Raw genomic sequence first — 15,195 nt, forward strand, 5'->3', positions numbered from 1 at the left:
ACATTGAGGAACCCACTTGGCGGATCTAGAGTAGTAGTAGTAATAAACTCAAAATCCTTATAAGGTAACTTTTGCATCATTGCATAACCATATAGGTTGTTTGCGTCTATGTACCATATATTTCTATTGAAAATTTTATCAATAGTATCTGCGAAGCAGGTTCCCTGATTAGTATTAGTATTAGTACTAGTATTGGTATTATCATTAATATTAGCATTAGTATTAGTATTACTAATAGTTATATAACTATCTCTTATTATTCAACATATACCACCTCTCTTTGCTCCAACAAAATCATCTAGCATTTGTTTATCTTGTAATGTATCTAAAGTAACACCACTTGACATTAACCAACAATCAATACTATAACCTGGGAGACTTACATAATGTAGTGGGTTGAGCTTGAATTCTTTCATACTTAGTTTAACATATTCATTCATGCAATAGTCTAATATTTCCACATCATTCTGTAAATACTCTATAGTTAGATCTTTACCAGTTCTATGACTGTTTTCATTATTAAAATTATCTACTTCCTCTTGTGTTGGTAATTTATTATGTAGAGAGGATTTAAATTCTTCTTTTTTTAGATTACCTATAAGATTATTATAGGAGTCTAAACCAAAGTATTCATATGGATATAATGTTTTAGTTTTACATCCGTATATCTTTGCCATTTGATCTAGAGGCATAGCTAAGAAGTTATAACTGTCTAAAAATTTGAGACAACCAATGCTAAACATCTTAGATTTACCAGCAGCTAGTGGTATGTTATCTACTTTTCTTTTATCATTATTCTGTTTAAAGAGTTCACTGTATAGTAGGTTGAAGTCATAGCCAGAGCCATTATGGAATATTACTGGAATGAAGTTTTGTTGTTTGTATATTAGATTACATATTTTACATGCTGGTCCTCTATATTTACCAGTTTCATGACAGTGATCTCTTACTTTTTTAATACATGTTTTGCTGCAGATATGACAAGTGTTATTAGTTTCATGATATAATTTATCTTCTGTGAATATCATCTTTTCATTATGTTTGAAATTATTCTCAGTTTCTATTTCTAACAGATCTCTAGCAAATCTTTTGATGCAGCCTAGACCGAAGTAGTGTTTGAAGTTACCTTGCCAGGTGTAACCCACAGCTATTGGAATATGTTCAGCTATTACATATTTACAATCACTAGTTGTAACGTCAATAATGCAACATTCTATATCGGCAGTTATAATATTTTTTATAATCTGACGTTTGTGTTCATTTACAAAAGTAATATGTTTTTTCTTAGGACAAACAACCTCTGGTTTGAATGAGGTGCTGCATTCGTCTTTATCATATTTAATTTGTTAGTTAAACCAATAGGTACACCTATCACAATAATAATATTTTATGTTATTTTTATTTAGTCGTTCTAACAGGGTTTCTATATTTTTTATTAGGGCACAGTGTGCTATTTGACCATTACTCCAAACTAGTATTCTTACATCTTTTCTATCTTTATTAAAATCATCCACTTGTTTAAACAATTCTATTTTACCATTACCACAAGGTGTGTATACCCAAATATTAATATTATACAATTTCTGTATTCTTATTATATAAGCAAAATCATCTTCATGTTGTTGTCTTGGTTCAATTAGTTTATCTACATATTTACTTTCTCGAGTTGCATGGTGTGGGGCGGGATGTAGCCAAGCAGTTATAGTTAGTTGTAAGCAATTGTATTTATAACTACGTATATTTAATATCAATTTAGAGTTTTTGAGATCTGGAGGTAAATCTATATAACTACCAATAGATGCTTTAGTTGGTTCAATGTTTAACTGAATACTTCTTATTCCAAGAAACTCAAAATCATAACCATAACCTTTATATATTTCCTTTTCGAAATCTAGCCACCGATTGAAGTCACCATATTCATATATTGCATTATTATTAAAATAATCAGTATTGAAAAATATTTTAGTAGTTTTAACTTCTTCTTTGGTTCTCTTCTTATAATCACATTCAGCCGTGATCTTAAATTTAAAACTCTTAACTTCACGAAACTGGTAACAGTTTTTAATTTCTTCTAAAGAGTAATTAGTTGCTTCATCTATATCTTCAATGTAATTCCCACCTCTATCAGTAATATAAAATTCTCTCATGTTCTGACTTGAGTTTATATCGAAGTCTTCTGTCATTTCTAGATACTTACGATTATGACTATATGAATGAGTAGTTAGAGCTACTTTACTTCTAAATTCTTCATGACATTCTTTACATTCATACTTAATTCTGGTGTAGATATCCTCTTCAGTTTTAGTTTTAGGTTTGGTGGCTGGTTTAGTTTTAATAATATAATCATCTTCATCCAAATTATACACCCTCTCCAAGATTTCCTCTTCTTCAGACTCAAACATTTCCTCCAGTAGTTCCTTATGTTTGAGATCGTATGATTGATGCCTGTATAAAGCCTTCTTTGTTTCAAAGGATAGATTACAGACATCGCAGAAGTTTATGACACTAGTATTAGTTGATTGAGACATGGTGTATTTTTTAGGGAAATAATCAAAAAATAATTTTTCGAAAAATGAAAATGAAATGCGATAAGTGTATAAAGAAACCTTGGAAAGAATGTTGTAATAATTGTAAAGAATTAGAATATTCTTGTTATGTATAAAAAAATATGGTTAAGGTTAAAGATTATATAAAACATTTGGGATATCATTATTCTGATCCTGATCAATATCTAACATGTAGTATGTGTAATGTTTATAAACATATATTATTATATAGATTTATAAATAGAAAATGTAGACTATGTATTTATCTTCATAGATATAGATATGGTCACACTAGAAATCAATTCTGAGAGCATGTTTATAAGTATAATATTCAAGAAGACATAGAAAAACACTAATCACTGTGTTTCCACCGATCTCAGTGTTTTTGACTGTGCTATTATTGTTCGCTTTCTTTCTTATTTAGCAACCGCTAATAGTATAAGAAGTCAACAAGCTTGGTTTAACATCGCATTACACTGCTTAGCAGATCGAATGAAAAGTGCTTGTCATGCTAAAATGGCCGCCGCCATTGACAAAGAAAGTCACCACCACTAACAGAATGAAAACAAGTGAAAATTTCGAATATAAGAAACCCTTAAAAATTAGCTAGTAAAGTGAGTATTTATTAAAATCTTTATTTAATTTTTAATAGATTATACAAATCATTCAATTTAATAGAAGGTTTTAATTATTATTTTACTTTAAAACATAAAATTACTTGGGAAATGATAACTAATTTTAAGTTAAAAATCATGTCAGAATTTTCTAGAAAAAAGAATATTCTAGAATAATTCTCCACGTGGGGACCTTTATTCTCCAAGGCATTTTTTGGCTATTCATCATGAGTTTCACTTCTTTACAAAAGCTAGCGAAAAATTTTAAACAATTTTCGTCATTTGACGAGACTTTAATAACTGGAGCTTTATCATCCACTTCTTTATCTGAAGAGAATATAAACGAGTTGACTAATTTAACAACTCAAATGATTACATTTTGTAAGGCGAACAAATGCAAACCCGACAACACCGCCGAACATGAAGGTGGGACTGGAAAACGAACTAAAACAGAACTCTTCCAGTTGTTCCTCTCCAAGTTCAAGAAGGACCTACTAAGTTACGAGCATCAGGAAACACTGGACAAGTTTGAAGTGAATGTGCCGGAATATTTATCTTTCAACAATAAACTCAGGAGTTCATTCAATATTGGTGAATTTGAGTCTTATCTCACCACAGTCAATAACATGGAAGGAAAGCTGACTCGTTTATATCTACTGACAATTTCTGACAGAGGATACATATGGGGGAAACTGAAACAAAATCATCAAGAAAACAATAAGGATATTCCTTGGAAACAACTGCTGAACGATAAAGGATATTCCTACTCTACCATCCAGAGTTATATCAACTTCTCTCAGGCATGTGAAAGCTATCCGAGGATCCTAGTCTCAACAGACTACTACTCAGAATGGAAAAAGTTCCTAACAATGTTTTTGGCAGAAGTTCAGAAGGATAGCCAGCTACAATCTAGGTGTATGACAGAACTACAATTTTCATAAATGATAAATGAGTGATTGTTTATTCAGAAATATATATAATATTAATATTGATATCGATATCCCTACAAATGATACATTAATATTGTTCAGTCAGCTGAATATTAGACTTCAGTCAGCCTAATAATTAAAATTAAAAGTGTTCAAGCAGTCTGTAGTTGCACCCTCCCCCACAGTTGCCATTAAGAAAGGTCGAGCAGTACTGCCGTAGCGTGGTAAAGGCGAGTCAACAAGACCTCCCAAGACTCGGCTCAAAAATGTAACCAGGTACATAGAATCACTCAGTTAAACATCATAGATCAATCGTCTCCTGGTTAAAGTCAAAATTTTAAAGAAACTTGTTTCTTATTATCCAGTTCTAAGCAATTTTGAGTTATTTTCAATCCATCCGATTCTATTGAAAAAAAAACATTGTGAGATGATTAACCTGATTTATTTCAGTATAATTTGGCATATTAGTTATGAAATTAGGCTTAAATCTAGCTTTGAGAACTTTTGGATATTAGTGTATGAATTGCATAAATTATACTAGCTATGTACATTTTTGTACACAAAATTGTGCGTGTAGTATGTATTTATAGTGGTGAGTATAGTAGTGGATAAAACAAGGTATTCAACAAACAGTAAAATTTGGCCAGATTCGACATGCGCGGTTGGCGTTAGAAAGGGACAAATTTTACTGGTGGTTGAATCCCTTGTTTTATCCACTACTCGTTAATTGTCGGCTAAATTTCTCATTTTTTGGTTATCGGCTAAGTGCCCTGTCGGCCAATACTGCGGCCACTGAAGGAACCTTATCTCACTTTCTAATTCAAGTTTAAAGTGCTGCACTAGATCTTGTAACTTTTCTGCTCTTAATATTCTGTGAAAAGTTTGGCAAATGAAACAGGGAAACTTTTTTTAGAAAAAGAGCTGAAAACACTAGGAGGAAAATTCTGGTAGTTTTCATAATCAAAACAAGGCCTTATTTGAACGACGGGGGTCAAGCCAAGTGAAAAATCTACAAATTTAGACAGAATGAGCTAACAAAGTTGTGCATGGAGCTCTTTTAATTGCCACTACGGTAAAGCGCAATATTGAAAGACGATGTTCCAACACTCGGCACAAAATTATTTAAGTTTAAATCTATGATAGAGAATCATTGTTCGTTCTGTATAATACAAAATGTCACGCACACCAATCAGTATTATAAAATGAAAGGCAGTTATACAGTTCATTAAATGCTGGGAGATGCATTTTTACCTTTAGAGAATAACAAAAACTAAATCCATTGAATTTTTTGTCGATGAAATACAAGTAATCCCGCGTGAATGATTTCAGTTTTGTTGGAGAGATTCATGCAACACCCATAGTTGATAAAATTGAAAATAATCTAACGAGTTTTCCATGAATCCACAACCAATTTGTATCAATACGCTTTATTTGAGTGATGTGACAGCCTAAACTGAAATGCCAACTGCTGCTGGATATTTTGCTGCAATGTCAACGAAAGCAGACTTTAACTGCATCGCGTTTACAGCCTCCAAGAACTCTCCTTGTCCAATTCTAGCCAGTTCTCGCAGCTTTGCAAAACGAACTCGAGGTCCAAATCCAAGCGTGTAGATCTCAAGTTTGTGGTCTTTTTTGTATTTAGAATAAATGTCGCGCATTTCGTCTTCTCCGTTGCGGCAGCTCCCGTCAGACATGAAAACGAGAACAGGAATAGAGTTTCGGTCCAAATATCTGCCAATCAAGTAATCGGCAAACAGCAGAGCTGCACTGAAATCGTTACCTCCTCCTCGGTATTTAAGCAAATGTTTCGAAAAGTCATTGATTGAAATATACTCGGCTACAATTCTTGGAGTATCATGATGTATAATAATGGAAATCATATCATTTGCTGAAATTTCTGCTCTTTGTCTAACAAACTTTTGAACAGCACGAACAAGCGCCCACCACGGAGGTCCAGACATTGAACCAGAATCGTCTAGACACAAAATGAAATGATAGAAACGTCCCGGATGGTTGCAGGGAAATAGATGACCATCCTTTGTGACAAATCCCGTTGCTCTGTTGGCATCCGAAGGCTTCTTCACCGGGTTGTGCAGTACGCCAAGAACACACAACGATTCTTCATCATCGTCAATATGAGTTTCAAAAGGGCAACTTGCCGGACATTTCTGAAACTCCTCGACGTCGATCTCTTGACATGGATCCTGGAACCCAATCATTGCCCAGTAGGCTTCATGAGTCATTTCGTCCTTGGGTATTTCGGGATTTGGGTAATAATTGGTCGTCTGGTGCCTCCGTCCGTCTTCTCGCGCATTGTAGTAACAACGCCCGGGTAAATTGTCACACTCCACTATATGCACATGTCCTCTACCCATTGAATTGCAAAATATATGACACATTTCAGCAACTGCTGGCTCGCCAACTTTGTATTTGTGAGAGCCCACTTGAATATCATCTTCATTTGCTACAAAGGAACGGTTCCGCATATTTCCATGACGTACGTGGTGTAACACATCACCGTTTTGTTCATGGTTGACATGCTTATCGCAGATGTTTTCACACGTTGGACATTTGGCGTTACAAAAATGTCTCTCGTTTGAGCAAACATGTCTACCTTCGTGTGTTTTAGCAAATGGTTTAACTTTTTGACGGCAAGTTAACTTCTGTCCTTTCTCAGCAAACTGGAGACTGTACTTGAATGTGTCTCTTATTCCAACATATGTTTCATCTTTAAGCTGTTTCTCGGTCCAAACCTGACAAAAACCGTTTTCGACACAAAATTCTTGACATTGGTGCTCCCTCCCGCAGAAATGTTCAGTACTGTCAAAGCAAGCTTCACCTCCAACCATTAAAAATGGAAACTCATCAGGAATCATCTGTTCCTTTTTGAACTCCTTTGAAAGATCAGAGCCATGGAAGTGGTCTAAGGCTGCGCACTTATTGGAACAGGCAGTAATGCTGCACTTGCTAATGCACTGCTCTCTAGTGCACTTGTGGATTGAATGTTGTTCATCGCATTTAATTACGCAACGTCCTTCGCATCCTGCAAGGCTGCATGTTTCTTTACACGGATGGCGTTTTTCTGAGCATTCATGATTGCCAGAATGCCCATTTAATTTTTGACACTCGGCTAAACATCCATTTATCTCTCTGTAGGGACATGGACTGCCACATATGTGGTCTATCTCAGTACAGAGATGCTTTCCATTGTGACCAAACGCCAGTTTACAGTGATTGTTGGCTTCAGAATCACAAAATTCACAAAACGCTGTACATAAATGATCAGTTGAACATTTATGTGATTCCTTATGAGCAGCTATTTGAGTGCATTTCAGAAAACATTCACTACATTTTTCGTCACAAAATTTGAAGCTCTGTTGAAAATTTAACTCCTTAACATCAAGCCTCTCGAGAACAGCTTTGATAATATCGTCATACTCTGGGTTGTCACGTTCAGTCCATTTCTTTAAATTGTTTTGTAACCAAATTCTCACTCTCTCGAAACGAAATTTGATACTCTCCTCAAGATAACTCAGCAACCCCTCGCGCCACTCGACAAAGTTGTCAGGGGTTATATTTGATATCTTCATATACGGAATCAGTATGTTTTCTAATCTATTGTGAACAAAAGATACATCGAAATCATTCAAAACGAGGGTCCCACGAGTTGCTATTTTTGTTTCCTTCGTAGCCACAATTCTCACGCTCGGATCATCCAGGCTTCGAAGGTCAAATTCTTTTCTTTTTGGTTGTTCGTCTGATGTTTGACCAAAATCAACAGCATTTTCAAGATGAGCCATCAGAAACCTGACCCTTTCGTCTATTTGTTGTCTGTCTAAAGGTGAAAAATCATTCACAGCTAATTTGGCCATTAAGAGTTTTAACGTGCCTACAAATTGCGGACCACTCCTAAAAACGGGCTCCAGTTCGTTCTTTATAATTTGCAGTAGATTTGAAACATTCTCATAATAAGCTTTGCTCTCAAACGCAGGGAAAGATATGATCTCGAAATCACCATTGTAGAGCTTCTTTATAAAGTTATTCTCGCTTCGTGTTACAATTGTACTGATTTTTTCCTCAAATTCTCTGGGAGTATCATTCACATCTTGCTCTGCGACGTCATTTATGACAATAACAAACTTCCCTCTGAAAACTTGAGCGTTTCCTTTCAACTGATCACTGCCAGTGTTCATTTTGTTGAACATTTTATCAATATCTCGATCCAATCGTTTTTCAGTTTTGAAGATGGTGATGGTTGAAATAGAGCTGTTGAAGAGTGACAGCAGCATATCCTCTTGTTCGGTTCTCTCAAAACTACCAAGACCCTCGAAGTCCAGAATAACATAGAGACAATCGTCCTGTTCTTTGACAGTCATCCAGCACCCGTCAGTGCATCTAGTTCCAGCTATGTTGAACGAGGACCCTGTCAAGTGGTTAAGAGTGTAGCTCTTACCGGTTGATTGTTTGCCCATTGAAGAGATCACTTTGATGTCCCCATTCCAAGCGTTGAAAATGCTCTCATAGAAGCCGAGGTTGATCTTGTCGATTAGATCGAAGGCAATGTTAACTGTTTCTAGAGACACCGGTTGACCCTTGTCAAGGATATGAAACAAATTTGACTGACATCTAGCTATTTGAATAGGTACAAAAGTAATGAGTTTCTTCAACAACTTTCCTAGTTGCTGAGGGCGTTGTTGAAAACTGTGTAGTTCAGTAATGGCGTCGAGAAATGCTTCAGAGTGAACAACTAAATCTTTGATTGGTTTATGTGTTTGCTCCAATTTTTGAAGAATGGTTAGTAATTCAGAGGACACTTTTTGCTTCATCTGTGCGTTCTCAGACAGGTCTAGCATCCATACATTCAGTCTCTGACTGTTCGGTGACAGTAGATCGTTGCAAGGGAACTTTGTGTACATCCAATACAAATAGTTCAGCCAGTGCTCTTCATGTTTGGAAGATTCGCTACAACTCAATTCGTTGGCGTTGCTTAGTTCCGTTTTGTTCAACTTTGTTTCATGCTGTGCTCCGGTAACTTCAACACGGCTAATTTGCAACGATTCACTGCCATCCGGTTGAGCTGCTATTGACTGATTACAAATCGTGGTCAAATGCACTTCTGTAGAAACCCCTTCACGAGCATCTAGAACGTGTCCAGTATCTGTCATGACAGGAAACGCAATACCGTCATTTGTTGTAGCAAGCAAGCACCCACCATCAGGAGTGCAACGCAGAACCAAATTAGGATCTTCTGTGTCAATGGGGACAGTTAAGATCGGTTTACATTTTTTCAGGTCCATTTTTCGCAATCGGCCTTCGAAGAAGAACCACAGAAAACTGCTGTTAGGCTGAATGCAAAATGTGAAGGTATTTTCTTTTTCCAGACCAAAAGTAGAGCTAAGCTCCATGGGTTTCATTTTTGCAAATGAACAGTAGTCTTCGTTAAATCTTAGCAGATGAATGGTACCAGGGTCCATGCATGAGTGGAGTGCAAGAATTCGGGACCTGCTGTCAAACGAACTCTCCGAGATCGTCTTTCCGAAAGACACTTTGACGAAAGGTTGATTCATTTTTGAATAGCTGAATACATTGCAAGTTGCGCCGTTCTCGTCGTTCAGTATCACCAAGATTCGCGTTCGATCGATTACATATGAGGCGCTCAGGACAACTTCATCGGGTACCTCAAGTGTTCCTGCCAGTAGAAATTCGACGTTTCGGATGTCCAAGTTATTGTTACTTAACGCCAACCGTTGCTGTTCTTCCTTGACTGGGGTGAGTTGATAAAAAATGATACTATTCTTTGCCGGGACATGTTTCAATGTGCTACGGAGAAAACCGAACTCTTTCCCCTCAATTGCCTTTTTAAGCTTTTTGATATGAATAATCCTGCTGCGTTCCTCGCTCACCTCAAAATTGTCCTCTAAGGACTTTTGCAACTGGCCGCAAATTTCGTCAAACCGGTGCACAACCTGTCGAGTTAATATTCGGCTCTTCTGTTCATCTTTATCAACTTTCTGCTGTAGCCGACAAAATGCTACAAAGTACGGTTGTCGTCTAAATGGTTTTATGAGTTTTCCCATAAATTCTATAAAAACTTTGATCGAATAATCCAGCATGCAATCAACTTTTGCGTAATCTATTTGCGCAGCAGCACGAGCCATTTCGCTGCCTATTATTTCCTGTGTTTTGAGGGGCTCTAGAAACGATCCAAAATTGTCTTTAGCTACTTTTTGCACCTCCTCCCACGTCAAATCGATGAAATCTTTCTCTCTAAAGAGAGTAGGTACAGGTGTGACAAGTCGCTTCACTGCCACCCACAGCAGATACTTTTGCACAGCCTGTCTGTCCCCTGTTTTTTGTCGCAAAGCCTTCCGAATGCCTTTTATGTCATACTCATGGAGCACTTCACATATAGTGTAATCATTTAGCATGATAGTGTTTTCCCACATGCTACTCAATTTGTCCTTCTTATCAATTTGAAAATATTTCTGCAAAATTCGGTATACGTTTTCAATTTCGGTTTTCACGAAAAACTTTGCAACTGATGCCAGCACCTTCTCTTCAACCGCTTTGTCCGATAACGATTCCATTGTTGCAAGGTCTTTATCAATTCTGGCATCGATCTCTTTATATTCTCTTGGGTAAAACTGGCGTAGATACTGCAGCTTGAACGGTTCACAAATTGCGCTCAGATCTTCTATTAAAGAGCCAGCTAATATTGGCTTAATATCGTGCACAGTTCCCATCCCGCCCTCTGGCTTGAACTCAGAAACACCTTCTACCCGCTTTTCAACAAATGCTCCTAACCCGGCAGCTGAAGAGTAAAATTTGGAAAACTCGACGACATCAGGCCTCGCATGTAACACACCAAGACTCACTGTTTGAAAACTTTCTTGCTGAATTTCGTGTTTCTTCAAAGCGTACCGCGCTCTGCGAATGCTTTTAGAACCCTCCTGGTCTGTTGTTGCGAGACGATCTTGGTATTCTTCGCCGAGACAGAAAATGACATCGTTTGTCAACTGTGACATGTACCTCAAAAAATGGACAGTTCTCGAGTCTTTCCGTACCACCTCAAAATCATCTTTCTCGCAAAAGAACACGATAAATTTTTGTTTGAGTGACTTGAAACCAATAAGATAAAGCCCCACCATACGCCCTTCGAAATCTTTGATAAGAACTTGCAACTCTACCCCTGGTAATACGGGCTCCAGGGATTTCAACACAGAATGCCAGGGCCCGAATAGCCCAACACATTTCATCTCGAGTTTGTTCAGTCTGTCAAAATCGATAATTATTCCGTGTGAATGTGAGTTATAGAAAACAGGAACATCATCGTGGCCATTCTCTGGGACTAATTGGCACAGCTGTTGTACGCCTATTTCAGGCAAGGAAAACTTTTCGACTGCGCAACCTTCTTGATTATCAAGCTCGAAAGAAATTAGCTGGATAGTCGACACGGGACTTTCTTTTTGCTCTTCCAAATTATCCTGGGCGTCTCTAAATTGTGAGTCTTCTACATCTTCCCCATCATCAGAAGTTGGCGGTGAAACCTCAAAGGAGTCAGAACCCTGCTTCGGTGTTGACATTTCACATGGCTCTTCCAAGCTTCCTGATTCTTGTGTGCGGAACTTCTCAAAATCTTTCTTCAGTGACTGTTTCAAAAATGTGATTTGTTTTCCGGTCAAATCATCATTCTGTTCAAACTCGTCCAAGCTTTGAAAAGAGCACACGTTTTCCAAAATCCATCGTCTAGCGTTCCCGACAATATCTGTTCTGTTATCCAATACACAATCGACTCTCTCGAGAAATAGTTGACAAGCAGGTTTTGGTTCGACCTGAGTCTCGTCAATTTTGTACAATTCTCGTAATTTATCCTTCACTGCTTTGCATTGGCGCTTACTGATGTCATCAAACAGATCCAAGCTGTCAAATTCAATTGATCCTGCTTCCTTCGACGACAGCCAATTTATTATCCAATCGATGCCATCAGAAGGCACCGATAATGATTCCAAAAACGGTACAAGAATCCTCAGTTTGGGATCTTTGTCACTTTTTGATAACTTCATTCTGACAAAGACGTCGTGCAGTTTATCACAAAGTAGTTTGATTTCTCGTCTGCTCAATTCTTCACAACCTTCTAAACCAGTCTTGAGGTCATCAAAAGAAGCAATGCTCTTCATAACCTCTTCAATCACGACAGGGGCAAGGTTCTCTTTTCTCAAAATTTGTTCAACTTCACTTAGAATGGTGCTAAGCGTGTAAGCATCACTCTGAGCCGAGTCTGGAATTTCGAAACAGCTAAGAAAGTCCCTGATTTTGACACAATCCTCCAGAGAAAAGTGGTTCGACAGATCGTCTGATTGGACAAAATTTGACAACTGTACTGTTCCCCTACTGAAGTGATAGTGCATCGGAGACAAAGAAATCTGTTTTATGTTTATATTCCGGGAACTAAGGAATCGAGTAAAAGCCTGGCGTTGAGATAAAAAATCTGCAAAAACTTCTCTCAGAGCATTTTCAACGAATTTCGTTTTCTTCGGGCTCAAATCTTCACACTGTATCAGGCTATCTAGAGAGTCCCACAAATGAAAATTGGACATAATCCAATCTTTTGCATCTCCGTCAATTGTAAGCGTGTCAAAAATGTCACCAAATTTCTGATACCAATTTTGGATTGGCTTCAAGGTTCCAGAGGGACCTGGCTCCTCTTCCTTTGGTGCCGTAAAAGAGTGCTCTGTGTCATCGAGACAGTCCTTACTACAACCAGCAGCATCATCATCCATCGTTGGTATTGAGTCACAGAGTTCTGATAGACTAAAACAAAGGCATAGAAAATATTTAACAATGTCTCTTCCAGCCCTCACATTATTGAGTGTAAGAATTACAAATAAAATAGGCCATTAATTTTTAGGACAAACGGGGGTAATCTGCGTCCATGTCAATGATAAAAACAAAAGTTTCCAAACAAAAATATTAATCGCCTTATATCTTTAGGTAAAAAACAAAACAAAACATACATTAAGAAAACATTGATACACTCAATAGAAACATTAAAACTTAATTAGTACCCCCCCCGCATTCAACGTAAAGTAGGGCTGTAGAACAGTGAAAACAATTCATTCCTAAAAATTATAATTTTACAGCTTAACTGCCGTAAACATTTGAATACACTTTTGTTCAGTATATCAACGAAGAGAAAAAAAACGAATTTTACGTTATTTACAATTTCAACAAAATTATAAACAAAAAAGCAGCTGTAGTTGCTTAATATAGAATACAGTTTGCAGATAATATCACGCGAGGAGATATTTTTCTCAGATATTTCATGACAATTATTGAGGCACATCTTAAATAAAAAGGAGAGAAAAAACCTTGCGAAAGTTCAAGAATTTGGAAATTGAAAAACATGGGGTTGTCAAAATCTTAAAGAAATTTTCAAAAAAATACGGTTTTCAAATACGTTAAATGATTAACAAACTTGAAACTCTAAAAAAGCACATCAGAAAAAAATCAACAAATGCTTATATCAACAACTCTCAAATAGATTTATTAACTGCAAAAAGTACTTTTAACTTTAATTATTTTCATATTTATCAAATTGCCAAACCAATACAACAAGGTGATGCTATTAAGAGAAATTAAAGAACCACAAAAAATGATTTCTCAGATACCCCACCCACAATTCGATCTTTTCAACAATTGCCCCCTCCCCCCTTTGGTACCTAACAGAGAATCCTCCCTTTCTGTGCTATACTTTAGCTTAATATTAACTGGCCTACAGTTAAGATAGCGAATATCAGTTGAAGCGCAACTCCGTGCCGCTGTTCACGGCCATGCCTCTCATGCGCTGTGTGATGTAATCCGGAAATCAAATCGCGGGTCGGTTATCGCGGTGAAGCCGCGACGCGGGCCTAGCGCCCACCGACCCGCCAGTTAGAAATTCTTTTCGCTTCGTTTTTGAATTCAGCTAACTGCGATAGCATGCTTTATCTTATTCTATTTAGTTTAACACAGTAAGCACATACGTGGAAATTTATTGCTTTTCTCCGATTGGTTAATAAATCACTCAGTTAAATTATATTCAAGAATAGTCCCTTTTGCGAGAGGGGGGCATTTGCTGAAACGATCCCAACAATTTCCAACAAAATGAGATATCTATTTCAAAAGAAAACAATCCAAAAAGTAAGGAAAGGGGACCTCGATAGAATTTGCTCAGAGAATAATAGCAAGCGGCCAAAAATGAGGTAAATTTTCAAAATTTTAGTAGTGTCCTTAGAAATACCAACGCCAAGTAAATTATATTGCAAAATATTCCAACAATTTGCAACTATTACTGATTTTCGGAGGCCGCAATAGAAAAAATTAGCGTCAAAAAATGCACGAACAATACATTATTATCTAAAAATTGTGCCTGAGAATTTAAAAACACCGACCTTTATTAACTTGTTTCAGACAACGGCACAAGAAATAATTGCGTTAATTAGCATAAGAACAACCACGCAAACAAACTAAAAATAAAAAAGCAGAATTTATTCAAGTTCAGTTTTTACTTAAAAGTTAAGTTCTTAAAGGACCTCGAAAGATTTTTAATCCTTCCAAAAGGTTACCAGATTCGCCAGAAAAAACTGATATGCAAACACGTTCTCCTCCTAATTTGTACCCGTCTAGTTGAAAGAGTAGAGCAGGTTCCTTTTTAAGAGAAGAATAAATTACTATTGGAGGAACTATCAATTGATATGTCACTGTAGGTATCTGCTTTAGCTCAGTTTACAAAATTAAAAACAGGAATAATAAATGAAGGCGTGTGGCAAACAAATCAAATAGAAAAATTTAGTTTTCCAGAGATGGTTGTCTAAAAATTTTCTCCATCAACTTTAATGAGATAATTCAATAACGATCTATAAAACTGGGCCCTTATTGAGTTATGTCATTAGAAAGATTCTCAAATATTGAAAACCTATTATTGCTGGTATGCTTAAAAGGCGAGAACAGCCATTATAGCAAAACAGTTTTAAAAGAAACCAAACTTTAAATAAAAGTTGCTTTTAAAAGTCATGCTTAATCACCAAGAAGGAACAAATTAGAACAAAGTGATAAAAAATGGTCAAC

Source organism: Convolutriloba macropyga, chromosome 4 (assembly GCF_964194025.1).
Source record: "Convolutriloba macropyga chromosome 4, txConMacr16.3, whole genome shotgun sequence".
NCBI classification, from domain to species: Eukaryota; Metazoa; Xenacoelomorpha; order Acoela; family Convolutidae; genus Convolutriloba; species Convolutriloba macropyga.